This window comes from Pogoniulus pusillus, chromosome 22 (assembly GCF_015220805.1).
Source record: "Pogoniulus pusillus isolate bPogPus1 chromosome 22, bPogPus1.pri, whole genome shotgun sequence".
NCBI lineage: Eukaryota > Metazoa > Chordata > Aves > Piciformes > Lybiidae > Pogoniulus > Pogoniulus pusillus.
In genome coordinates this window covers 10,515,082-10,540,395 of record NC_087285.1, presented here as the reverse complement: position 1 = coordinate 10,540,395, position 25,314 = coordinate 10,515,082, and the positions used below count along the sequence as shown (strand labels likewise).

Here is a 25,314-nt window from a genome sequence, read left to right as displayed (position 1 = left end):
AGTACAAAAAATAAAAAGCAGCTTCTCTTCCATTTCCAAGGTGTCTGAGAGCAATTGTCTCTTGTAAGGCACCAAACAAGGAGGGGGCAGGCTGAGAGTGGTTAAATGGTGTTTAGATGGCTGGATTGATCCCTTGTTCAGATCCTTGATTAAAAATAGTGTTTATCTGCTTTGCTTCAGCTGTGGGAGGCATTGGGCTAAATCACTAGAGTTAAAAAATAAGCACCCAAACCCTTCAACTGGCTCTGTGCTGTCTAATTGTTGTATTAGTGGTCTTTTCCACCCCAAACAGTTCTACAACATTATCCAGTCCAAACATCAACCCAACCATGGTCACCAAACCATGTCCCCAAGTGCCACATCCACATGTTTGTCAAACACCTCCAGGATTGGGAACTCCACTGGTCAGGCTACACCTGAGTGCTGTGTCCAGTTCTGGGCCATTCAATTCAAGAGAGATGTTGAGATACTGGAACGTGTCCAGAGAAGGGAAACAAAGCTGGTGAGGGGCCTGGAACACAGCCCTCTGAGGGAGCTGGGGGTGTGCAGCCTGCAGAAGAGGAGGCTCAGGGCTGACTTCATTGCTGTCTACAACTACCTGAAGGGACATTGTAGCCAGGTGGGGGTTGGCCTCTTCTCCCAGGCAACCAGCAATAGAACAAGGGGACACAGTCTCAAGTTGTGCCAGGGAAAGTATAGGCTGGATGTTAGGAGGAAGTTCCTCACAGAGAGAGTGATTGGCATTGGAATGGGCTGCCCAGGGAGGTGGTGGAGGCACCGTCCCTGGAGGTGTTGGAGCAAAGCCTGGCTGAGGCACTTAGTGCCATGGTCTGGTTGACTGGATAGGGCTGGGTGCTAGGTTGGACTGGATGATCTTGGAGGTCTCTTCCAGCCTGGTTGATTCTATGTTCTAGTTGACTGGATAGGGCTGGCTGATAGATTGGACTGGATGATCTTGGAGGTCTCTTCCAACCTGGTTGATTCTGTTTCTATGATCTTGTCCATCCTCCCTGCAGTCAGCAGGGACACTTCCAACTAGAGCAGGACTAAAACAGAACCAAAATTCTCACTGCTGGAAAGAAAGGGTTTATGATTCCACTGCCTCCCTGGGCAGCCTGTTCCATTGCCTGACCACTCTTGCAGCAAAGAAATTGTTCCTTTTCTGCAACCCAAACCTCCCCTGGCACAATTTCAGGTAATTTCCTCTCTATGTATCACCCGACACTAGTGACACTAACCCCCACTGTGCTCTCTACAGCTCCCTGAAAGGAGGCTGCAGTAATGAGGTGTCTCAGCCTCCTCTTCTCCAGACTAACCAACCTCAGTTCCCTCAGCTGCTCCTCACCAGCCCTGTTCTGCAGACCCTTCACCAGCTTTGTTGCTCTTCTCCAGAGCCTCTCCAGCACCTCAATGTCTCTCCTCTAGTGAAGGACCCAAAAGAGACATAATGGTAGCTGGTAACTAACTCGTGTGGTTCCAGCCCTGACAGTGTTTGCTTTAGCTGCAGGCTAGCCAGATCCACTGCTGTAAGGAAGATCTCCCCTTTACTTTGCACAGCTTGTTGCACCCTGCAGCACCTGTGCAAGCTCACCTGCAGCCTGCCAAGCCGAGGTAGACTCATTTTAGGATAGAGATGTGTAGATCAGACCAGAACCAGAGCAGAGAAGCCCTGTCCAGGCCACAGAGCTGAGCTAAGTGGAGATGTGGGAGTGGTTGCACATCGCTGTGCCTAAGCTTCAGAGCTGCTACACAGCTCCACACACTGAGTCCAGGCTCTCCTCTTCAACAGGACACCTCCATGCATGTCCCAGGAGGCAAACATCAAGTACTGTGTGATTTCCTTGATTAATCTTGCTGCTTTTAATCCAAAAGCTTTTGGGCCACTTGCTCCAGAAAGCATGTTGAAGGTATGGAACATGTCCAGAGAAGGGCAACGAAGCTGCTGAAGGGTGTGTAGCACAGGAGGAGCTGAGGCAACTGGGTTTTTTCAGTCTGGAAAAGAGTAGGCTGAGGGGAAACCTCATTGCTCTCCACAACTCCTTGCAAAGAGGTTGGAGCCAGGTGAGGGCTGGTCTCTTCTCCCTACTGTCAGGTGATAGAAGGAGGGGAAATGGCCCAAAATTGTGCCAGGGAGGTTCAGGTTGGACATGAGGAACAATTTATTTTCTGCTGCAGTGGTCAGGCATTGGAACAGGCTGCCCAGGGAGGTGGTGGAGTCCCCATCCCCGGAGAGGTTTGGCAAATGCGTGGACATGGCACTTGGGGATGTGGTTTAGTGGCTTTGGTGGTGTTGGGTTGATGGTTGGACTGGATGACCTTACAGGTCTTTTCCAACCCAACCAGTTCTATGATTCCAACACAGGAAAGCTGAGGTGCAGAAATGTGCCAGGGTGTTTATTTTCTCCCAGATAAGAGACCTTGCTTCACTCACACACTTTGCATTTGGAGAAATAACTTCCACTCATTTTGTTCTCCCACCCCTGACCTGTTTTGGAGACATCAGCTCATCTGTCCAAGCAGTAACCTAACAAACCACAACATATTCCAGGCTGTGAAATACACTTCTTTTTTCGTGTGAATTGTAAGCACAACAGCAAGGGAACTTGCTGGGCACTCTCATTTCTCAGGGCAGCACTAGCAGTGGCCACACAGTGCCTTTAGTTTTTCATTGAGCAACTGTGAATTGTTTTCTTTTCCTCATGGAATGGTTTCTTACAGATGAGGCATTTAATTTGTCTGTGTAGATCTCTTTTAATATCATCAAGAAAGCTGAGCTGATGAAACAGTCCATCTGAGTGAGGGCAATCTAGGCTAGACAGCAGGAAAAGCTGGCTAATGCTTCCAGTGGTGAGGCACTGCTGGAGACTGCCAGGGCAGCTTAAGGAAACTCCATCACGGGAAGTCTTTAAGAATGAGTTTGGCAGCTATTATCAGGAATGATTTAACTATAATTGATCCTGACTTGGAGCAAGAGAATGGACTGGAGCATTGCTCCTTTCTTGTTTTGCATGATTTCCAAGAAAAAGCAGAATGTGGATGGTTCAGAATTGCCAAATGTTCCTTCCTCTCTTTCTAAGGGAATTTTTTCCCTACATTTCGACTGAACGTGCAAATAGTTGAGCACACGTTGTGATTTATGGCTCCTCTCGAGCTCTAAACCTCTTGACATGGCTCCATCCCCCTAAATATTTATATATTTTCCCTCCTCCTGCTGTTGCTGCTGGGTCTGCTCTACTGCGATCAGCTACCTTCAGCTGCTGTTTCTCCACCCATGCCAAACCCAACGCAAGCGTCCTGAGAGGAGCAGAGCTGCAGGGGCCACGCAGAGCCAGGCTGAGCCAAGCCTTTTATTTCCACAAATAAGAATTAGAACAGAAAGCCTTTAAAGCAAATATTATTCAACTGAAGGTAAAAAGGAAGAGCTGAGCATTCAGAAAATGACTCATTGTACAAGCGAGGAGCATGCACTGCCTTGAGATGTTGTCTCAAGTGCCGCTTTGTTAAATACAGGAGTGAACTGACTAACAGCAAAACTGCTGCAGAATGCTGATGGGATCTCTGACCTTCGTAACCTTGATGAAAAACTAGAATTGGAGCATTTTTCTAATTGGAGAAAAAAAGAGAGAGGGAGAGAGCTAATATTCGTCATAGCTGGCGTTGGTTCTCCACGCCTGACAAATGTACGCAGACGCACACATTGACAGTGGGGGTGGTGAGACGCTGCCACAGACTGCCCAGGAAGGTTGTGGAGGCTCTCTCTCTGTAGGTGCTCAAGGCCAGGCTGGATGCAAACCTGGCCTAGTGGAAGGTATTCCTGCCCATGGAAGGGGGTTTGGAACTAGATGATCTTTAAAGTCTCTCCTAACCCAACTCATTGGACACAATCTCAAGTTGTGCTGGGGAAAGTCTAGGCTGGATGTTAGGAGGAAGTTCTTCACAGAGAGAGTGATTGGCATTGGAATGGGCTGCCCAGGGAGGTGGTGGAGGCACTGTCCCTGGAGGTGTTCAAGAAAAGACTCGATGAGGCACTCAGTGCCATGGTCTAGTTGATTGGCTAGGGCTGGGTGCTAGGATGGACTGGATGAGCTTGGAGGTCTCTTCCAACCTGGTTGATTCTATGATTCTGTGACCTTTGTGTGTTCAGAATGAGTACTTTAGCCTTGTGTGTTAAAATGTGTGGAAAAGGGACTCTTTTAGAAGGGCTTGTAGTGATAGGATGAGGGGCAATGGCCTTGAGCTGGGAGAGAGGAGATTTAGACTGGGACAGCAATCTGAAGATAACTGCCTCTCGCACCTAGCCTCCATCCTCACTGTTCAGAATAACCAAGTAACCCCCAATCATAGAATCCCAGACTGGATTTGGTTGGAAGGGACCTTAAAGCCCATCCAATCCCCCTGCAGTCAGCAGGGACATCTTCAAGTAGAATAGATTGCTTGGAGCCTCCAAACAACCTGACCTGGAATGGTTGTAGGGCTAGAGCATCTCCCTCCTGTCTAGGCAACCTGGGCCAGCATCTCATCACCATCAGTAGGAAAAAACTTCTTCCTTATCTAGTCTAAATCTCCCCTCAAATCAGAACAAATATCATGTGCCTTCTCTTAAACAGATTTATCATTCCTTTCAGACAATTTATTTTGTCTTGTTCAAGTTTCAGTATTACTGCTCAGGAGCAAAACAGGGACAAATGCTTCTAGACTCCATCACAAGCTTTGTCCATGCCCAGACATCATGTGTTGGAGAAACAGGACTCAAACAGCTCTTCTGGAGAGTTGCTTACCTGGCACAGAACTGCTCATTAGCAGCTTGATGGTAAAGCTGGTGGTGATGGATGGATTCCAGGTGTGAGGAACAGGAGCTGTACCTGGCAAACAGCCAAAGCTGAGGTTGGTGTTTGTGTGGAAGTGGGAAACTTTGGGTGTGATTTGTTTGAAGGAGACCGTGTGGCTCTAGCAAAGAGGGTTGTTCTTGGTGGGTGTTTTGTAAGGGCTCGTGTGATAGGATGAGAGGGAATGGATTGAAGCTGGAGAGAGGAGATTTAGACTGGAGATTAGGAAGAAATGCTTTACAGTGAGAGTGGTGAGACACTGGAACAGGTTGCAGATGCCCCCTCCCTGGAGGCATTGGATGAGGCCTTGAGCAACGTGGTCCAGTAGGAGGTGTCCTCACCAATGCCCATGGGGATTGGAGCTGGATGATCTTCAAGGTCCCTTCCAACCCAAACCATTCATGAATCTAGGAGCATTTGATGGGTCAGGAGGTGGTGGCATTTTGGGGTACAGAGTAGACCAGCTTGCTGAAGGCTTTACAAGCCAGAGATGATAACCTGCAGAATAACTACAGATACACACCAGTCATTAGTATTCCCAGATAGGGGGAGGCCAAAGCTTGAGTTACCTTGCAAATCCCCTTGACACTGTAGGCTGGAGTTAGAGCAGAATATTTATGCAAACCACTGGCTCTGGCTTTAGGCTGTGAAAAACTTGCCTGGGGAACTGTTGCCAAAGAAAACCACCCTGGTTTGATTTCACAGCAACTTTTCCAGGCAAGGAGACTTCAGAAAATGCAGTCCTATTGACCTAGGCCAGGCCAAGCAGTGAGGGAGGAGTGTGTGAAGGTTGCAACCAGGCACCTTTGGAACATTTTAGTCCTCCCCTGTGTAAATTCTCTGAACCTCACACAGCTCACTCTTTCACACTCATGCACTTGCAGCCAAGACCACTGAAGGCAGCAAAGCTCTTTTTTTCTACTTCAAAGCCATCTAGGGGCAACGGTTTGAAACTGGAGCAGGGGAGATCTAGGTTGAACATAGGAGGAAGTTCTTCACAATGAGGTTGGTGAGACAATGGGACAGGTTGTCCAGGGATATGGTTGAGGTCCCATCCCTAGAGACAGTCAAGATCAGACGTGATGTGCCCTGGGCAGCCTGCTCTAGTTGGAGATGTCACCACTAACTGCAAGGGGGTTGGACAAGATGACCTGCGAGTGTCCCTTCCAATCCAATTAACTGTGTGAATCTCAGTCCCAAAAGTCTTCAAAACACCTGGCTGGTTTGTAATGGCTTGAAAATGGTTTGCACAACCATCTTCTCCCTTTAAGTGAGTAACTCTGTCCACTGCCCACCATCCCTGCATTGCCCCAGGGAGCAGGAGGACCTGTGCTTGGTACTAACAAGACCAGACTTTCAAAACCACTCCATCTGCATGAAGTCTTGTGATTACTCCCACATTTATCCATCCCCTGATCTTCTCCATTCACTTTCCAACACATGTTAAGCTTGGGGACCCCAAGCTGCTGTTGAGGAGACAGCTCTTTCCACTTCTTCTAATTCAGACCTTCTAAGTCAGCTGGAGCTTGGCACTTCAGAGCTCTACCCAGCCAGCTTCATAGCCTCCAAGGGGCCAGCCCTTGAGAAGGCTGAAGAACAAACATCCCCCATCATCTCTAACTTGTTAATTGTGCACAAGCAACTTGCCCCTCACCACCTGCTCTGTGAACCTCTGCAAGGAGGTGCATGAAGAGCTGAGGTTTGAAGGCGCTGGGCACCTTGCCCAGTCCCTCCTCCCTAGGACTTGCTGACTATAAACATCTTGTAAAGACACCGGAAAGATGCAGCTGCTGCTTCTGAAGGGCTGTTTGCCTTCAGACTGGAAATGCAACTAGAAGAGGTCTGTGGTTGGGTCACTGAGGCAGCCTTCTGCTTCTGGCTGTGGGAAGCACAGCGGGGATTGCTTGGCTGAGGTCTGCAGCCATGCACGAGGTCGTTCTCAGCACTTAGCTTCAGCTGCAACATAGCTTTCCAGCTGCAAAAAACCTCAAGTTCAAACCCCTTTATCTCTCACTGCTTTTTCTCAGCCCTCACACTGAAATTTGAGTTTCCCCTTCCTGCTTTCCCAAGGTAAAGAGAGACCTAGAAGCTGAGGACGTGTCAGTGTCTTGCCTCTCATGAGATGGATGTGCTAGGACTTTGGCATTGCAGAGCAGCTCAAGGCAGTCAGATATGGTGGGAGCAATGATGAAACCAGATGTAAGGTGGAATGAAACCACTTCTACTCATTCATTCTTCTAATGTCTTTCTCTGTCCTGGTATTTCACTGCCGTGTGTCTCCTCCCTTGGAATGCTTGAGCTCAGTGTGTGTGACAACTTAGCAGCTGTGGAAATGATTCTGCGGTCACTAAAAGCCATCAATGGAGGTGAGAAATGGGTAATAAGAAACAAAAGTTTTCTGTTCTCACACATATATTAGTGCAGAGAGAAGGGATGAAACCCTGCAGCATCATGGAATGACTTCAACTGGGAAGAATATCCAGAGCTCTCAAGTCCAACCTGCAGCTTCAGCGAGATCACCTAGTTCAGGGGCTGTACCAAGTCATTCCTTAACTGCAGGAGCTGTGAGCCAGGGCCAGCTCCTTGAGACAGCTGTGGCTGCACTCTGCAGACCGAAGAAACACCTGCAAAATGGAAACTCTCAACCACTGACCTGGATGAAGGCAGTCACTGCCCCCCTAGCTGTAAATAACTCTCACGATGCATCCTGCTAGAGCTCCCTGCCAGCTTCTGCCATGCTCAGCAAGCACCTTTCTGTCCATAAGCCCCATGTTAAGACTTAGCAGAACGACTGCTGGGGAAGGTGTCCCTGTCTGTGGCAAGGGGCTAGAACTAGATGATCTGTAAAGTGTCTTCCAACTCAAACCATTCTATGATTGCTTATCTTTCAGGGGTGCAGGTGCTACTGCTCAGGATAGAATTCTCCCAGGGACCAAAGGGAAGATGAGAAGTGCTGAGCTAGTTCTTCCCCACCTACTATGGAGTAAACTGCAGAGCTGAGCAGCATCCCACTGAAATTCACTCTTCTCTGGCTTAGCTGGGCTGAAAGCTTGATGAGCCTGAGTGAGGTTTTGGATTGTTGATCCCCTCCAAAACTGGAGAGGTTTTGCCAGGGTTTTGCTATGAAAAGTGCTCACAGCTCCATTGACTGCTGCCTCTGCAGCATCAATTCCATCCCTGGCTGACACCTTGGATTTTGGAAGATGTCTCCATTTTCCAGAGCAAAGTATGTACATTAGCTATTTTTGGAGAGTGCTTATTTAATCTCCTGCAAGAAGGGGAGCAGTTCACTTGTTCCTTACTTCCAGAGCAATGACATTTCTCTTGGTGACAGCTCCAAGGAACAGAAATCCTTAAGGTGCAATGCCTTCATCTGGGTAAGCGAAAGACACCAAACCAAAGATCTACTTCTCTGCTACCACGAGTAAAATAGCACACAGCACCACATAGGGAGAGCAGCTGCTTCTTCACCTTGGGTAAAAGCATATTCTTTGTCTTGGGAATGTTAGAAAGGAACCAGATTTTGGATGATTCTTGGATCTGCTTGGAAACCAAATGAAACCACTGCTGACTGTACATCATTTTCTCCAGTCATTCTTCTATTCCATGCTTAGCTGAGGATTAACTGTGGTCTTTACACCATGTAAAGGGTGTTTAGACTCTTTGCTCAAGTGAAAAATGAGTTGTCCCCTGTGCCAGGACTGAAGTGTGCAGGGAGAAATCTGGGACAATGGGAAGGGCTGCCAAAGGAAACAAACGATGGAAGATCTGAGCGGCTTGAACTGAAAGCATACGGAGCAGAGCCACGGGCTTGGGAGCTCCTGCTGATGGAAAAGCGACCCAAATCCAGTACTGACTCAGAGGGGCTGAGGAGCACAGCCTGGGGGCTTCTCACACCTGCTCACAGACTTGTCCCCTACATGTGGTCTAGTGAGAGCTGGGCTTTTGTGTACTGCTAACAGTTCATAGATTCATAGAATGCTTTAGGTTGGAAGGGATGCTGAAGATCATCCATCTCCAACCTCCCTGCCATGGCCAGGGACACCTCCCACTAGACCAAGTTGCTCAAGGCATTATTCAGCCTGGCCTTGACCACCTCTAGGGAGGGCTTATCCAAAACCTCCCTGGGCAACCTGTTGCAGGGTCTCATCACTCATCACTCTCACTGTAAAGAATTTCTTCCTAATCTCCAGTCTACATCTGCCCTCCTGAAGCTTCAATCCACTCCTCATCCTATCATATCAGAAAATGCAAACCTTGCTGCAGTGTTCCGAGTTCACCAATGTTCAGCTGGACAGAAAGTGTGCTTAAGTCCTGATGAGTTTGAAAATTGCTTTAAAAAAATAGCTAAAACAACAGTTAATACAGTGGTGAAGCAGTGGCTGTCCTTGAAATGCAAGCTGGGCTTTAGCACATGCTGGGAAGCAGCTCTGCAGAGAATGACATGGAAGTCAGTCAAGTGACCACTGGAGTCAATGAACTGACCATAAGCTAGCAATGCTCTCCTGTGGTGAAGAAAGCCAATGGTCTTCAGGAGTGCATGAAGAAGACTGTGCCCAGCAGGTCAAAGGAGGCTGTCCTTTCCTTCTGCTCTGCTTTAGAGGAGTACTGAGTCTGGTTTTGGGCTCCTTAGTTCAAGAGAGACGGAACCACTGGAAAGAGTCCAGTGGAGGCTACAAAGATGGTGAGGGGCCTGGAGCAGCTCTGTGAGGAGGAAAGTCTTAGAGCCCTGGGGCTGTTGAGCCTGGAGAAGAGCAGCCCCGGAGGGGATCTGCTCAATGCTCAGCAAGAGCTAAAGGGCCTGTGTCAGGCAAGAGGCTGGGGCCAGGCTCTTGTCAGTGGTGCCCAGTGACAGGATATGGGGCAATAGTCACAAACTGGAACCCAGGAGGTTCCACTTGAGCAGGAGGAGAAACTTCTTTGGTGTAAGGGTGCTGGAGACCTGGAACAGGCTGCTCAGAGATGTTGTGGAGTGTCCTCTGGACAGCTTCCAAAGCCACCTGGCCATTGTGAGCCTGGGCAAGCTGCTGTGGACGCCCTTGCTTCAGCAGAGGGGTTGACCCGAATGACCTGCAGAGGCCCCTCCTAGGCTCCACCATGCTAAGCTCCTGTGCTGCTGGCAGCTGGCTGAGGAACACCCTGTTCTGAGCAGGAAGGATTTCCTCAGCAGAGGTGAGGCACGAAATGCAGGCTGTGCTTGTGGGCCGAGGTCTGAGTGCTAGGAAATCCAGATGAGATTAACACTGCTGAGGTGAAGGCAGTAGCAGTCAAGGTCTCAGTTAGGGCCCAAGGCAAACCAGCTGACACAGTGGAGAACATGGGGTGGTGAAACCAGCAGCTCAGCTACATGCTGGGCACTCCTGAAAGAGCTGTGCTGCAGAGCCCGAGGGCTGAGGCAGAGACTGATGCTGCTGCAAATGAATCCGTTTGTTCAGATACTGTAGAGGTTCACACAGGCTTCAGCATGCAGTCGGCAGGGTCTGAGTGGCTTCTGGAGTATTTCTGGTCAATGCCAGCTGTTTCAGAACCTGACTGAGAAGCCACAAGATGTTTGCAGAAGCTCTTGCAATAGCTGTGAAGGATGCAGACTCACTCATGACTCAGCACCCGCAGTCCCACAAAGCAGTGCTCGTGGTTGTAGGACACTTCAAAGTCTCTGAGCTGGTGGACCTGTGAGGATACCAAGTCAACAGGGCAGGGGTGGCCACCTGCTGCCAGTGCTATCAAAACCCCTTGGTGAGTCTTTGGTCCAGGTATCTTGCTAAATACCAAATAGAACAGCCTTGTCTTTAACTTCTGCTGGTTGATGAGCACATAAAGGACCTTCTCAGGCCCACAGCTAGCGAGGTGATGGTTGGACTTGATGATCCCTTCCGCCTGGAGAAGTGAAGGGTCCCCAGGGAGACCTTAGAGCAGCATTGCAGTACCTGATGCGGACATTTAGACTGGAGATGAGGAAGAAATTCTTTCCACTGAGGGCAGTGAGACACTGGAACAGGTTGCCCAGGGAGGATGTGGATGCCTCCTGCCTTGAGGTGTTCAAGATCAGGTTGGATGAGGCCTTGAGCAAGGCATCCCTGCCATGGGTGAGCGTTGGAACTAGACAATTTTCAAGGTCCCTTCCAACCCAAACTCCTTCTGTGAATCTTAAAGGTCTCTTCCAACCGAAACAATTCTGTGGTTCTTTCTCCCCTGACACCTTCTCTGTCTCTGTGTTTCTGTCGCATTAGGGCATAACTGGCCAGAGTTGGGACTTGCCCTCAAGGTCCCTGATGGCAGAGAAGCATCAGCCTGGTGAAAGCTGCCGTGTGTCCGGCGTCTGAAGCCTGCTGCAGTGGCAGGTGCCTGGCGTCGCGGCTAGAAGCGGCGGCGGTGGGAACCGGCAAGCGGCGTCTCGCTCTGGTTACCCACAACACAGGGCCGGGAGGTGAGGCGCGTCAGGCCAGGGGAACAGTTCGTCACCTCCACTCACAGGAAGCACACGTCAGGTTTGCAAAACCAACACAAACAGTGCTGCTGAACCCTTCACCTGCCTTTGCCCTTCCGCTGAGGTCACTCCTCTTGTCGTCACCAGGCAGCGGTTTGTCCCCTGGCATCCACCTGCCCTTCCCCGCTGCGCTCCCCAGGCCTCGTCCCTCCGCGCTGGAGGGAGCCAGGGCTGATTGCTGCCATCTCCTGCTGGCCACTTGGGATCCGTTCTCCGGCCGCGCCGAAGTGGTGGTGCTGAAGTTGGAATAGATCCCTGCTCCAGGAATAAAATACATCAGGTAAGAACCATAGAATGGGCTGGGTTGGAAGCAACCCCCAGAGGTCACTTAGTCCAGCTCCCCGGCAGTCAGCAGGGACATCCTCCACTACAGCAGGCTGCTCAGAGCCTTGTCCAGCCTGACCTTGAATATCTCCAGCAATGAGGCCTCAACTGCCTTTCTGGGCAACCTGTGGCAGTGTTCCAGCACCCTCATGAGAAAGAGTTTGCTCCTGACATCCACTCTAAATCTCCTCTTCTCTGATTTCAAGCCGTTGCCACTTGTTCTACAACTACAGGCAGTATCACAGTATCATCAGGGTTGGAAGAGACCTCACAGATCATCAAGTCCAACCCTTTACCACAGAGCTCAAGGCTAGACCATGGCACCAAGTGCCACGTCCAACCTTGCCTTGAACAGCCCCAGGGACGGCGACTCCACCACCTCCCCGGGCAGCCCATTCCAGTGCCCAATGACTCTCTCAGTGAAGAACTTTCTCCTCACCTCCAGCCTAAATCTCCCCTGGCGCAGCCTGAGGCTGTGTCCTCTTGTTCTGGTGCTGGCCACCTGAGAGAAGAGAGCAACCTCCTCCTGGCCACAACCACCCCTCAGGTAGTTGTAGACAGCAATAAGGTCACCCCTGAGCCTCCTCTTCTCCAGGCTAACCAATCCCAGCTCCCTCAGCCTCTCCTCATAGGGCTGTGCTCAAGGCCCCTCCCCAGCCTCATCCCCCTCTGGACATGCTTGAGCATCTCAATGTCCCTCCTAAACTGGGGGGCCCAGAACTGAACACAGGCCTTTGGAAAAGTCCTTCTGCAGCTTTCTTGTGGCCTCTGTCAGGTATTGTAAGGTTGCTCTAAGGTTTCCCCAGAGTCTTCTCTTCTCCAGGTTGAACAACCCCAGCTCACTCAGCCTGACCTCACTGCAGTGTTCCAGCACTCCAGCCATTGTGTGGCCCTCCTCTGGACCCATCCCATTATGTCTGTGTCCTTCCTCTGTTAAGAGCCCCACAGTCAGTTTGCTGGGAAACCATAGAAGGGTTGAGGCAGTCAGCCTGATCTTAAAGTGAGGAATTATGGCCAAGTAGTAAATGTTGAGTAAGCTGGGGAAAAGGCTTAAGTAAGCTACAGAGAAAGCAAGAAATGTGCCTCCTGCTTGGCTTCTGAGACAGTTATTTCTAGAAGCACAGGTTAAGGTGCTGGCCTGCACCTCAGCACAGTGCAGAGGTCAAAACTCTAAAACCCAGGCCTTTAGCAAGAGCTGTTCTGCTCTGGCTCCTCTGCACAGGCTGTGAGGGTGACAATAAGGTGGCTGTCAGTCACCCTGCACAAAGGGAGGTTGTCTGAGCAGTGGCTGCAGCCACTGTCCCCGCTCTGTCCCCAGGGAACTGCTGGAATTCACACAGAAAGGTCAAATCCAGAATGGAAACATCTCCCACTCACTAATTTCACTTGATTAAAAGGGATCAGATACTAATTAGTAGTATTAATTGGGCACATCAATCTCAAATGAGTCCAGTGGAAGCCATTACAATCCAAGCTCAATGATTTATTGCTGGAGAAAGAAAGTGTTTAGTTTTCTGGCAAAACCAAGCAGCTCCTCAGGATTTACAGCTGCATTTGTTGGATGTGAGAGCTGTTTCTGTTTGTGAATTCCACCTTCAGGTATTGCTTCCTCAACTCTGAATGGCCACTTCTGGGCAGGGCTCTGAACATGAGGACTTCTTGCAGCTGTTTTCCACCACAGCCCAGATTTTCTTTGCCAGCAAGATTAGGAATTCATAGATCCGCAGAACGGGTTGGGTTGGGATGGACCTTGAAGACCCATCTTGTTCCACCCCCCCTGGATGGGCAGGGACACCTTTCACTACTACACCAGGTTGTTTGAACCTATGTCCAACCTGGCCTTGAATACCTCCAGGGAGGGAGCATTCACAACCTCTCTGGGCAACCTGTTCCAGGGTCTCACCACTCTCACTCTAAAGAATTTCTTTGTAATCTCCAGTCTAAATCTCCCCTCCCTCTGCTTCAGTCTGTTCTCTCTTGTGCTATCACAAGCCCTTGTAATTTGTCACATCCATCTTTCTGTGAGGTGACCCCATAAGAGGAACACTTGATCTCCATTTCCCCACCTCTCACTAGACTTGTCTTCACCTTGCAATGTTTTCCCACCCCTATTAGCAAATAAATTTTTCATCTCTTTCCTGGCAACTCTATTACCAAGTTACTCCTTTGCCATTTTTGGAGCTGTACAATTACTGTTTGATGGGAAAAGCTGCTCTGTCTGGCCAGCCCCTGCTCAGTGTTCTCAAGCACAAGGTTTCACCCTCCAATAACTGAGCTCTACTCTGGCGTGGCACAGAATGAGCTATGCCATATCAGGGTGTCCATGACAAAGTTCTCCTTAAAGCACTTAGAACTGTTCAGATTAAGATTGGAAGGGACCCCCAAAGGTCATCTTATCCAACCCCCCTGCACTCAGCAGGACCACCTCCAACTAGATCATGCTGCTCAGGGCCACATTGAGTCTAGCCTTGAATGTCTCCAGGGATGGGATCTCAACCACATCCCTGAGCAACCTATTCCAGTGTCTCACCACTCTCATTGTGAAGACCTTCCCCCTAATGTCTAACCTAAATCTCCCATGCTTCAGTGTCAAATCATTGTCCCTCATCCTATCACCACAGGCTCTACCTAACAGCCTTTCCCCAGCCTTCTTGTAGGTTCTACTCAGACACTGAAATGCAGCTCTAAGGTCCACTTAGAGCCTTCTCTTCTCCAGGCTGAACAGCCCTAGCTCTCCTAGCCTTTTTCCATAGGAGAGACTCTCTGATCATCATCATGGCCTTTTGGACCCACGCCAGCAGGTCCCTATCTTCCTGAACTGACAAGTCCAGAGCTGGGTGCTGCACTCCAGGTGAGATCTCAGCAGAGCAGAGTGGCAGAATCCACTCTCTCCATCTGCTGGCAGTACTGCTTTTGGTGCAGCCCAGGATGCTGTGGCCACCTGGGCTGTAAGTGTGCATTGCACCAGTACAGGTTGGGAGGTGATCACTGGAGAGCAGCCCTGTAGAGAGGGACCTGGCAGTCCTGGTGGATAACAAGTTAACCATGGCACAGCAATGTGCCCTTGTGGCCAAGAAGGCCAATGGGATCTGGGGCTGTATTAGGAGGAGTGTGCCCAGCAGATCAAGGGAGGCTCTCCTCCCCCTCTACTCTGCCCTGCTGAGACCTCATCTTGAATACTGCATTTGGTTTTGGGCTTCCCAGTTTGAGGGACAGGGATCTGCTGGAGAGGGTCCAGCAGAGGGCTACAAGGATGATTAGGGGACTGGAACATTGCCCAATGAGGAGAGGCTGAGGGACCTGGGGCTGTTTAGTCTGGAGAAGAGAAGTCTGAGAGGGGATTTAATGTTTATAAGCACCTGAGGGCTGGGGGTCAGGATTGGGGAGACAGGCTCTGCTAACTTGCTCCCTGGGATAGGACAAGGAGCAATGGGTGTAAGTTGCAGCACAGGAGGCTCCAGCTCAACACAAGGGGAAACTTCTTTACTGTAAGGGTCACAGAGCACTGGATCAGGCTCTCCAGAGAGGTTGTGGAGTTGTCTTCTTGGAAACTTTCAAGGCCTGTCTGGATGTGTTCCTCTGTGATCTGTGCTAGATTGTGTGGCCCTGCTCTGGCAGGAGGGGTTGGACTCGACCTCCTTGGGTCCCTTCCAACCTCTGACATCCTGTGATCGCTGGCTCAAGTCCAGCTTCTCACCCACCAGCACGCCCAAGTCCTTTCCTCAGGGCTGCTCTCAGTCTCCTCATTCCCCAGGCTGGGTTGATATTATCACAGTATAACAGTATCATCAGGGTTCCCCAACCTAGGTGCAGGACCTTACACTGTGCACTCTTAAGACGTGTTACAACTGAAGGCTTCTTGGTGGTAAAAGCAAGCAGGAAGGCAGCTGTCTGTGCTGAGGTGTGCTCTGCAGCAGCTGGGAGCATGCCTCATTTGTTCCTTCAGGAGACAGAGGTTTGATTAAAGCCCTTGTTAGCTTTTTTCCCCCTTTTTTCTCTTTTACACAACACAAGAAAGGCTGACAGTAAATGCTTTTGGAAGGATGTAGCTGCATGACGAGGGGTCGTCCAAAACGTGTAGCATGAAAGTTGCCAAGCAAGGGAAATGTGCAAGGGAAAATTGTACTTGTGAGTTTGGAGCTGCTGTTTCTCACCCAGCACTTCAGATCAGGCAGTTCATGAATCCTGTTCACCTCCATGTCAGCAGGGCCCTGGCTGAGATGTAGGGTTGTACTGCTTCCCAAGCTCGGAGACCAGCATCTCATGTGAAACAGGAGAGCAGAGGTTCCAACTAGACCTTGCCTATGTGGTAGATCTGCACTCAACTCTGCCCCACTGAGGCCACAGCTTGAGTACTGGGTTCAGTTCTGGGCTTCCCAGTTCGGGAGTGACACAGGAGAGAGTCCAGTGGAGGCTACAAAGATGCTGAGGGGCCTGGAGCAGCTCTGTGAGGACAAAAGGCTGAGAGCCCTGGGGCTGTTTAGCCTGAAAAACAGCAGCCTGAGAGGGCATCTGATCAATGCACAGCAACAGCTCAAGGACCTGTGTGAGGCAAGAGGCTGTGGCTGGACTCTTGTCAGTGGTGCCCAGAGACAGAACAGGAAGGAGAAACTTGTTTGGTGTGAGGATGCTGTAGCAGGCTGCCCAAAGAGGCTGTGGGGTCTCCTCTGGAGAGCTTCCAACCCCCCGTGGCTATTGTGATCCTGGGGAAACTGCTGTGGGTTCCCCCTGCTTTAGCAGGGGGCTTGGACTGGATGATCTCCAGAGGTCCCTTCCAACTCCTACCATGCTGGGATTGTGTGATCAGGTACAGAATTCACAGGATGTTAGGGGCTGGAAGGGACCCCAGGAGATCGAGTCTGCCCCCCCACTGCCAGAGCAGGACATTGTTAATTGACAGTGAGGAAGAACACAGAGGTGTTCCGAGGACCATAACTCTCCCTGAGACCTCTGACAGCAAACAAGAGGAGTTTTCTCATAGCTCTGCAGCATACTCAGTGATGTTTTAGAGCCGTGGTCACCAGAGCTCTCCCTGGAAAAGGAGCAAGCTGCAGGAAGCCCAGCTCTGCAGCACTAACAGTGTCCTATGGGCAGACCACCCAGGCAAGCAGGCAGCAAGCGTTGGGGCCAGGTTTACATTACAGGGTTTTTCCAGTAGAGCTGTGCTGGGTATGGAGCTGGTGGCCTGTGATCTCTCACCAGCAGAGCTGTGTTAGCAGAAACATGCTTTAATATATATGCATATATATATGTAAGTAGAAATTTACTTTTATTTTTGTTGGAGGTTTCCAAGTGTCTCTGGGAGTCACTGCCATAAGGTTGTTTATCTAAGCAGAGGTGCCCATCCGTGGAGCATGGAAACCTTGCCACACTTAGATACACAAGACCTGGGTTGAGCTCAAGTATATTTACAGTGAGGGTGGTGAAACACTGAAACAGGTTGCCCAGGGAGGTTGTGGATGCCCCCTCCCTGGAGGTGTTCAAGGCCAGGTTGAGTGATGCCTTAAGCAACCTGGGCTAATGGAAGGTGTCCCTGCCCATGACAGGGGGTTGGAACTGGGTGATCTTTAAGGTGCCTTCCAATCCAAACTATTCTATGAAGCTGTGGGATGTTGCCATTCTACTGACATCTGGTAATGTTTTCTCTCACTAATCTCCTGCAGAAGTAGTTCTGGGCCAACTACTCTTACACTCTAATTCCACCAAATATATAGCAGAGTTTATAATGTTATTAGGACAAAAAGAAATGTTCGAGGTCTCTTTTCATCCTACAGCAGGAGGAGTCTACAAACAGGACCTTGCAGCCCAGCAAAAACCTCTTTTTAATATTTACTCTGACAATCCTAATGGTGGATTCCAGCCAGGCTGTTTCTGCAGCTTCAAGCCTTAAGGTTTTCACTTCAGCTTTCCAGCTGAACCTTTTCCTGCCTGATGGATGCTTATTGAAACCTGCTGCTCTGGCCAGCCCCCACAACATCACGAAAGACAGGGTTTGTTGCAAGCTCTAATTTCAGTGCAGAGCTCACAGAGTCAGGGAATTGTTTCAGTTGGAAAAGACCTCCAAAATCTTTGAGTCCAACCACCAACCCAATGGGGTTTTTTCATCAGTCGGTGACAAACTCAACGTGAGCCAGCAACTGTCATGGGCAGCCCAGAAGGCAGCAGTGCATCCAGGTCTGGTGCCCCCAGCACAAGCAGGACATAGAGCTGCTGGAGTGGGTCCAGAGGGAGGTCACAAAGATGATCAGAGGGCTGGAGAACCTTCCCCATAGACACAGGCTGAGAGAGTTGGGGCTGTTCAGAGAAGGCTCTGGGGAAACTTTGAGCTGCACTTCAATATAGAAGGGCCTGTGGGGATAGGATGAGGGACAATGGGTTCCAGTTGGAGAAAGGGAGATTTAGACTGGAGATTAGGAAGAAATTCCTTACAGTGAGGGTGGGGAGACACTGGAACAGGTCACCCAGGGAGGATGTGGATGCCCCCTCGCTGGAGGTGTTCAGGGCCACATGAGGCTTTGAGCAACCTGCTCTAGTGTGAGGTGTCCTTGCCCATGGCCATGGGTTGGAACTGGATGATCTTTCAAGTCCCTTCCAAAACTTTCTATGCATCTGTGAACTTAATCCAAACATGGTCATTAAACCAGGTGTGTGTGCACAGAGACCACATCCTAAGTAAGAGAAGATGAGCATTAGGTCCTTAAAGGTTGAACTGAAAGGGAATAAGTATTAATGAATATTTAGCAACCAGAATCATCAAACTCAGGCACTACCAGACCCTATATAGCAATTAAAAATCCTTCTCCTCCAGGTCAGATGGAACCACCTGGCTTCCAGATTGTGCCCATTGCTCCTTGTCCTGCCACTGGGCACCAATGATGAGTCTGGCTCCATTCTCTTGTCCCCCACAGGTTCTTCAGCTCTTGCTGAGCATTGAGCAGATCCCCTCTCATGCTGCTCTTCTCCAGGCTCAACAGCCCCTCCTCACAGAGATGCTCCAGGCCCCTCAGTGTCTTTGGAGCCTGCACTGGACTCTCTCCAGTAGTTTCCTGCCTCTCTCGCACTGGGGAGCCCAGGGCGGACCCAGTACTGCAGCTCCAGCCTCACCAGAGCAGTCTTGCTCTTGCTCGGCCTTGCTGAAGTTTGTGGCACAGTGCTGAGGACTTGGGAGAGGTGTTAGGAAAATGTGACTGCAAGGGTTTCATCCTCAACCTTGCTGAAGACACTTTGATGTTAAACAAATATCTGCGCACTCTTTTCCAGCTTCTATAACCAAAGCTAAACGAAGTCCTTCAGGCTGTTCCCAAGAACATGCGTTTTGGTTTGGGTCCTAGTTTTAATGTTTGGAGAAAACTGAAGAGATTTAGAGTTTATCACCATCCTTCCCTCCAAACTGGCATCTGACTTTCATGAATGAGAGCAGCCTGGCTGCTCTCCCATGGCGGAGCTCTCCAGGCCAAGTTGGAACATCTGATTGTTATTATGTGGCCTTATTGCCACGCTGCTTGGAGATCCCCTGAACAGAATTGGAAGAGACAGTTTTAATATCCTCTTTGGGCAAGATTTCCAGGAATTGAGCTGACTTAGAACCTAAGCACACACCTCTGTACACCAACATCTGAGAGTTGTCCTGCTCAGCAGGTGGGAAGCCCTTTCTGAGCAGAGGTACGTGGTGGCTGGAAGGGGACCTGCAATTCATGGATTCATAGCTGGTGATGGGGCTGGAACACAAACCCTGTGAGGAGAGGCTGAGGGAGCTGGGGTTGTTTAGCCTGCAGCAGAGGTTCAGGGTTGACCTCATTGCTGTCTACAACTCCCTGAAGGGAGGCTGTAGCCAGGTGGGGTTGGGCTCTTCTCCCAGGCAACCAGCAATAGAACAAGGGGACACAGTCTCAAGTTGTGCCAGGGGAGGTCTAGGCAGGATGGTAGGAGGACGTTGTTGGCAGAGAGAGTGATTGGCATTGGAATGGGCTGCCCAGGGAGGTGGTGGAGTCACCATCCCTGGAGGTGTTGGAGCAAAGCCTGGATGAGGCACTTAGTGCCATGGTCTGGTTGATTGGACAGGCCTGGGTGATAGGTTGGGCTGGATGATATTGAAGGTCTCTTCCAACCTGGTTGACTCAATGATAGGTTGGTTTAGTTTGGAAGGGACCTTAAAATCACCTAGTTCCAACCTCCTGCCATGGGCAGAGACACCTCCCACTACACCAGGCTACTCAAGGCCTCATCCAACCTGGCCTTGAACCTGGCCCACCTCAGGGAGGGGACATCCACTACATCTCTGGATGACCTGTTCCTGTGTCTCACCATCCTCACCTTAAAGATTTTCTTCCTCATCTCCAATCTAAATTTCCTCTCTTGCAGCTCAAAGCCCTTGCTCCTAGTCCTGTCCCTACAAGCCCTTGTAAAAAGTCCCTCCCCAGCTCTCCCGTAGTCCCCTTCAGGTACTGGAAGGCTGCTCTAAGGTCTTCCTGGAATCACCTCCAGGGAGAACAGCTCCAGCTCTCACAGCCTGTTCCCATAGCAAAGGTGCTCCAGCCCTCTGCTCCTCTTCATGGGCTCCTCTGGACCTGCTCCAGCAGTCCTCATGCTGGGGACAGCAGTTGATTTGGTATGACATGTGGGATGCTGCTGCACAGTGATGTACAGCACAGAGCCATTCTCCAGGCTGCAAGGCTGGCTTTGCACAAAAGTACCTTAACTTCCTCCCTTGCTGGTAAGGTTAAACTCAGCAGGCACCATGGCCAGGACTCAAGGTGTATCTACTGCATGCAGAGCAGGTGGTAGAGTTCCCATCTCAGGAGAGGCTTCAAAGCCATATAGACGTGGTGCTGAGAGACTTGATTTTATGCTGACCTGGCAGTGATGGCTTAATGGTTGGACTTGGTGATCTGAAAGGTCTTTTCTAGCCAAACCAGTTCCACCATTCCATAAGTGATGGAAGGAATGCTGGGGCTAGGTGTTACCTTGGGAACACCATGCTGTCCCCTCTGCTTTTTAAGATGTTAGCATTGGCCTGTGGAGTAGTTAAGCTTTAGAAGCAGAGTCCCTAGAGTTTCTGAAAGGTTTAACAGGAACAAGTTCCTTGGCCACCACCCTAAGGCTTCTCCCATGTCCCACCCCCATCCTTTGGGATCAGGGCTGAAGGCAGGGAGCTGCTGCTCACCTGTGTGCAACATTTCGTTGTTCCCAGAGACTGGAGTCAGAAATGTCTGAACTTGTGATGCTCTGCTTCTTGTAAGTTTGAGGCTTTCTGATACTTGGGTACTCCTGTCATCTTGATTTATTTCCTGGGTTTGAAAGGTTTGGACTTGTACATCCATCTTTAGGCCTGTGCCTGTCTGCTCAGTGCTTCACTGAGCTGCTTTGATATTTTTGCTTCAGAGAAGATAAAAGATTTTTGTGCTGGAGCAAATGTAAAGATGGCAAAAACCTCCTGAGGCAGTTAGGTCTGGTTTTCTTCAGAGGGAAAAATATGGTAAGAGAGCTTCAGAAGTGCTGCTGTGGGAAAGAAGGGAACAGCCTCCCTTTTGGAAATCTCTTGCACAAATGATCTCAACGATGTGATCAATAAACCTGTTCCTGTGACATTCCTCTCCCATGGGAATCTGCAGCAGCCCTACCGATGCTCTGGTGTGTGGGAAATCAGCCACTGGGGCAGAAATGGGCTTGAGGAGAAGGGGGAAGAAATCCATTCACTGCTCCATGGTGATTTCATCTGAGAGGCCAGGCAGATACTGCTGGGAACAGCAACCCAGCAAGGTGTGAATAGAAACGTTCCTCTCCTCCTCATGGTGACTGCCACCTCCCTGGGCAGCCTCTTCCAATGCCTGACAACTCCTTCTGGGATAATACCCAACCTGAACCTCCCCTGGCACAGCTTGAGGTTCCTTCCTTTTGTCCTGTCATTTGTTGCACGTGAGATGAGACCCACCCCCACCTCAAAGGAGGCAGTAATAGAGGGCAGAGGTCTCCTCTCACCCTTCTCTTCTGAAGGCAGACAGAAGGTCCTCAAAGGTTGTGTGGACCAATCCAGGTGGTCTGCTGATCTAGGACCAATGGTCTGCTGCAATCACTTGCAGGGCAGTGTTTTTTTTTGATGGAGGCACTCAGTACCTGGTTTGAATTCTCTGCACCTGCCAGATTTGTTTCCCTCCCCTTGTTCTGTGACCAGTGAAGCTCCTAGAAACATTTCATTTCCTTTTCTTCCCCCCCCCCCTCCATTTGATGTTGCTCCAGCACTGAGTGCTTCTAACTCCTCGGTCTGAGAAAGGGAAAGATCTCCCCTTCAGCCTTCCCAAAAGCCAGATCTGGGGTCAGTTCTGCAGCTTTGCAAAAACGCAGCTGAGGAACTTTCACAGCTTCCCCCTGCCAGAAGATCTCTGCGGCAGCAACTGCGCACAGCCGGGGAACATTCCGCTGGGATAAATCAGCACGGCCGCTCCGACAGCCAGATCCATCTTCAGCCCAGACCACTTAATGGCCATGAGCTAATCTCCAGCACAAATACCTCTTCCAACTCCGCTTCAAACAGGTGGGATGTCAAATGGGGAGCCTTGGCCAGCTAAAAGTGTTTTGTTCTTGATCAGAACTGTGGTTCGGGCTCCAGGTCTGAGAGCAAACAACAAAGGTTGTCATGCTGCAGAGAAATGGTGGATTTGGGCTGAGGGAAGGAAGGAGCTGAACTCCTTACTTCCAAGACCCTTGTCTGGAATTATTATGAGTCCAAGGGTTTCAGTCTGCTCCAAACCCAGCAAAACAGAGACTTCTGCAGAGAGTTTGAGGCAGAGATGTAAGTTTTAGCTAGCTCACCCAAGTTATTCTCCAGAGAGGTGCTTGCAGACCCAGAGCAGCAGAACTGCTGCCCCAGCTCCTCATCTCCATCCCACTCGTGCCAGAGGTGGCTTTGCATACACAAGGCTCCTGGGAACTGTCTGGCATTACTTGGGGTGACCAATCCCCACAAACAGATTCACAGGTTGCACAGGGTCAGAAGGGACTCACAAAGATTATCTTGTCCAACTCCTCTGCACTCAGCAGGGACACCTCCAAATCAATCAGGCTGCCCAAGGCCACATCAAGTCTCGTCTTGAATGTCTCTAGGGATGGGACCTAAACCACATCCCTGGGCAACCTCTTCCAGTATTTCACTGCCCTCATTGGGCAGAACTTCCTCCTGATGTCCAACCTAAGTCCGCCCTGATCCAGTTTCAAACCATTGTTCTTCATCCTATCCTCACAGGCTCTTCTGAACAGTTCCTCCCCAGCCTTCCCATAGGTCCCCTTCAGATTTTGAAATGCAGTTCTAAGGTCCCCCAGGAGCCTTCTCTTCTCCAGGCTGGACAACCCCAACTGTCCCAGCCTGTCCCCACAGGAGAGGTGCTCCAGCCTTCTGATCACCTTCATGGCCTCCTCTGGACGTGCTTCAGCAGGTCCATGCCCCTTTTGTGTTCAAGGCCCCAGAGCTGGGCACAGTACTCTAGGGGAGGTTCCAACAGAGCAGAGGGGCAGAAACTCCTCTCTCCATCTGCTGCCTCCATCCCTACTCCCGACCTCCACAGGACGATGCTCCTACCCATCCCACATCCCATGACCTCTCGCCTCAGCTTTAGCAGTGCTGGCAGCAGGAGGAGGAGGATGGGAGGGTTTCATATTACTCTGATTCAAGCGCCAGGAGAAGGAGCAGAGGATTCTCACTGCCCACTGTCCTAACGCTTGCTAATTGAGAGACTAAAGGCAATGCAAGGTCTGCAGACAGGCAGCTCTGACAGATAGGATGTGAGTACATGGGCTGCTCGTGCTCTGTGGAGCAAACTCACCAGCACACAGCTCCCAAAGTGCCTCTTCTGCCAGGCTGAATCATCCAGCAGATCATGTTGAGGTGCTGCACTCCTCCAACTTCTCATTTGCCTTGCTGCCATTCTATTTTCCCCATCCTTTCCCCCAGCTCCCTATGATCTCATCCTGAATTAGCCAGCATTGTGTTCCCTAGCCTTTTAGCAACTATTAGAGTGGCTTTACCAAACGACTGCTAAAAAAGACTTTCAAGCTTCCCAAACATAATCAGGTATTAAAAGAAGAAAGGAAATGACACGCTGTGCTAAAGTGACTTCACAGGCTCATTTCTTTCTGCCAATTAATGGCTTTGAACGAAGCTGTAGTTGAGCAGTGACTAACGCTGATGGCAGAGTTTGTCTTCTCTCTCCTGCTTGGATCCTCTGCAACACTTTTAGAACAATGCTGTAATAAGTAATGATAACAATAACACTGTATTGTGGCTTCTCCAAGGATTTCACTTGGTTTATTGTAGTTGCTCTGATGATCTGGAAGGACTTTTAGGAAGGTAGTGGTTTAGGAGATCCAGGATTCAAAGTCAGATTAAGAAACAGAGGAGAGCCAGGTGAGACAGATGAGCTGTAGGACAGCTTGTTGCTACCAGAATGGGCAACTTCCCTTTTCCCCCCTTTCCCCTTCTTTTCCCCCCTGTCCCCTTCTTTTTCCGCCTTTCCCCTTCTCTTTTCCCCCTTTCCCCTTCTCTTTTCCGCCTTTCCCCTTCTCTTTTCCGCCTTTCCCCTTCTCTTTTCCGCCTTTCCCCTTCTCTTTTCCCCCTTTTCCCTTCTTTTTCCCCCTTTCTCCTTCTCTTCTCCCACTATGCTGCAAACCCCAGTTTCCTCAACCCAAGGACCCCCAGGCATCCCAGCTCAGTGACCCTGTAGCATCCCAGTCCAGGGACCTCCACCAGCAAACCAGCCCAGGGACACCACAGCCATGCCTCTCAATGCCCCTTGCTCCATGGGGAGCAGGAAAGTGGAACAGTGTGAAGAAGAGAGATTCACCCCATGCCTTGCATTCAGTGCCTCGCTGCTTTTGTGTCCAGGCTATTGTTAAATGTAAAACTCAGGTTAAAGGTGAGGCACTGCCTTGGTGCCCAGGCAGATGCCTGTGTTACTGGCCTCATTTTATGGAAGTGGAGATCAAAATACGCTCAGTGGTTAGCCTGAAGATATAGCTCCTAGCATTCTTCCTGATATCCCTCTAACTTTGTTCCTCTTCCCTTTTTAGCCTTGGTCACAGAATCCCACCATGGTGGGGATTGGAAGGAACCTCTGGAGATCATCCAGTCCAACCCCCCTGATAAAACAGGGGCACCCACAGCAACTTGTCCAGAGCCTCTATATTCAGGTGAGTTTGGAATCTACCCAGAGAAGGAGACTCCAGAGCCTCTCTGGGAAGCCTGCTCCAGGGCTCCAGCACCCTCAAAATGAAGAATTTTCTCCTTGTGTTTATGTGGGACCTCCTGGGTTCCAGTTTGTGCCCATTGCCCCTTGTCCTGTCCCTGGGCACCACTGACTAGAGTCCTGTCCCTAGTGATGGCTTGGTGAGCTGGCACAGGCAACATCTCCCTCTGGTCAGTAGAAATGATCTTCAGCCAAATCGTCCTCCTGGTCCAGGCTCTTCTGGGGTTCTGGTGCCAGCTGGAGTGAGCTGGCAATGCCACAACCCCTACCATGGCACATGGGGAGGTTACAGTCCCCACACACAGGCCACCAATGTACCCGCTGCTCATCCTCCATCCCACAGACAGGTAGAGAGGCAGAGAGGGGTGGGATAAGACCTCTGGAGCCTTTGAGAGCCTCCTGGCTGCCGTGTGCTGGCTCTCAGCTGTGCGCTGTGCTCCAA

At 50.3% G+C, this 25,314-nt stretch overlaps 1 long non-coding RNA gene across 3 annotated transcripts in view; it reads left to right on the top strand.

Annotated features, from left to right (window-relative positions):
• Positions 1-24,810, top strand: part of LOC135185177 (uncharacterized) — a 37,406-nt gene extending 12,596 nt beyond the window's left edge. The window contains exons 3-4 of one of the 3 annotated variants that reach the window (XR_010306389.1): positions 11,057-11,593; positions 24,697-24,810. This is a non-coding gene — a long non-coding RNA (uncharacterized LOC135185177). Of the gene's footprint in view, positions 1-3,244; positions 3,455-7,717; positions 7,797-11,056; positions 11,594-24,696 lie in introns of those variants that run through there. The other 2 variants (XR_010306388.1, XR_010306390.1) reach the window with 2 other exon arrangements.
• Positions 24,811-25,314: the final 504 nt, after the last annotated feature.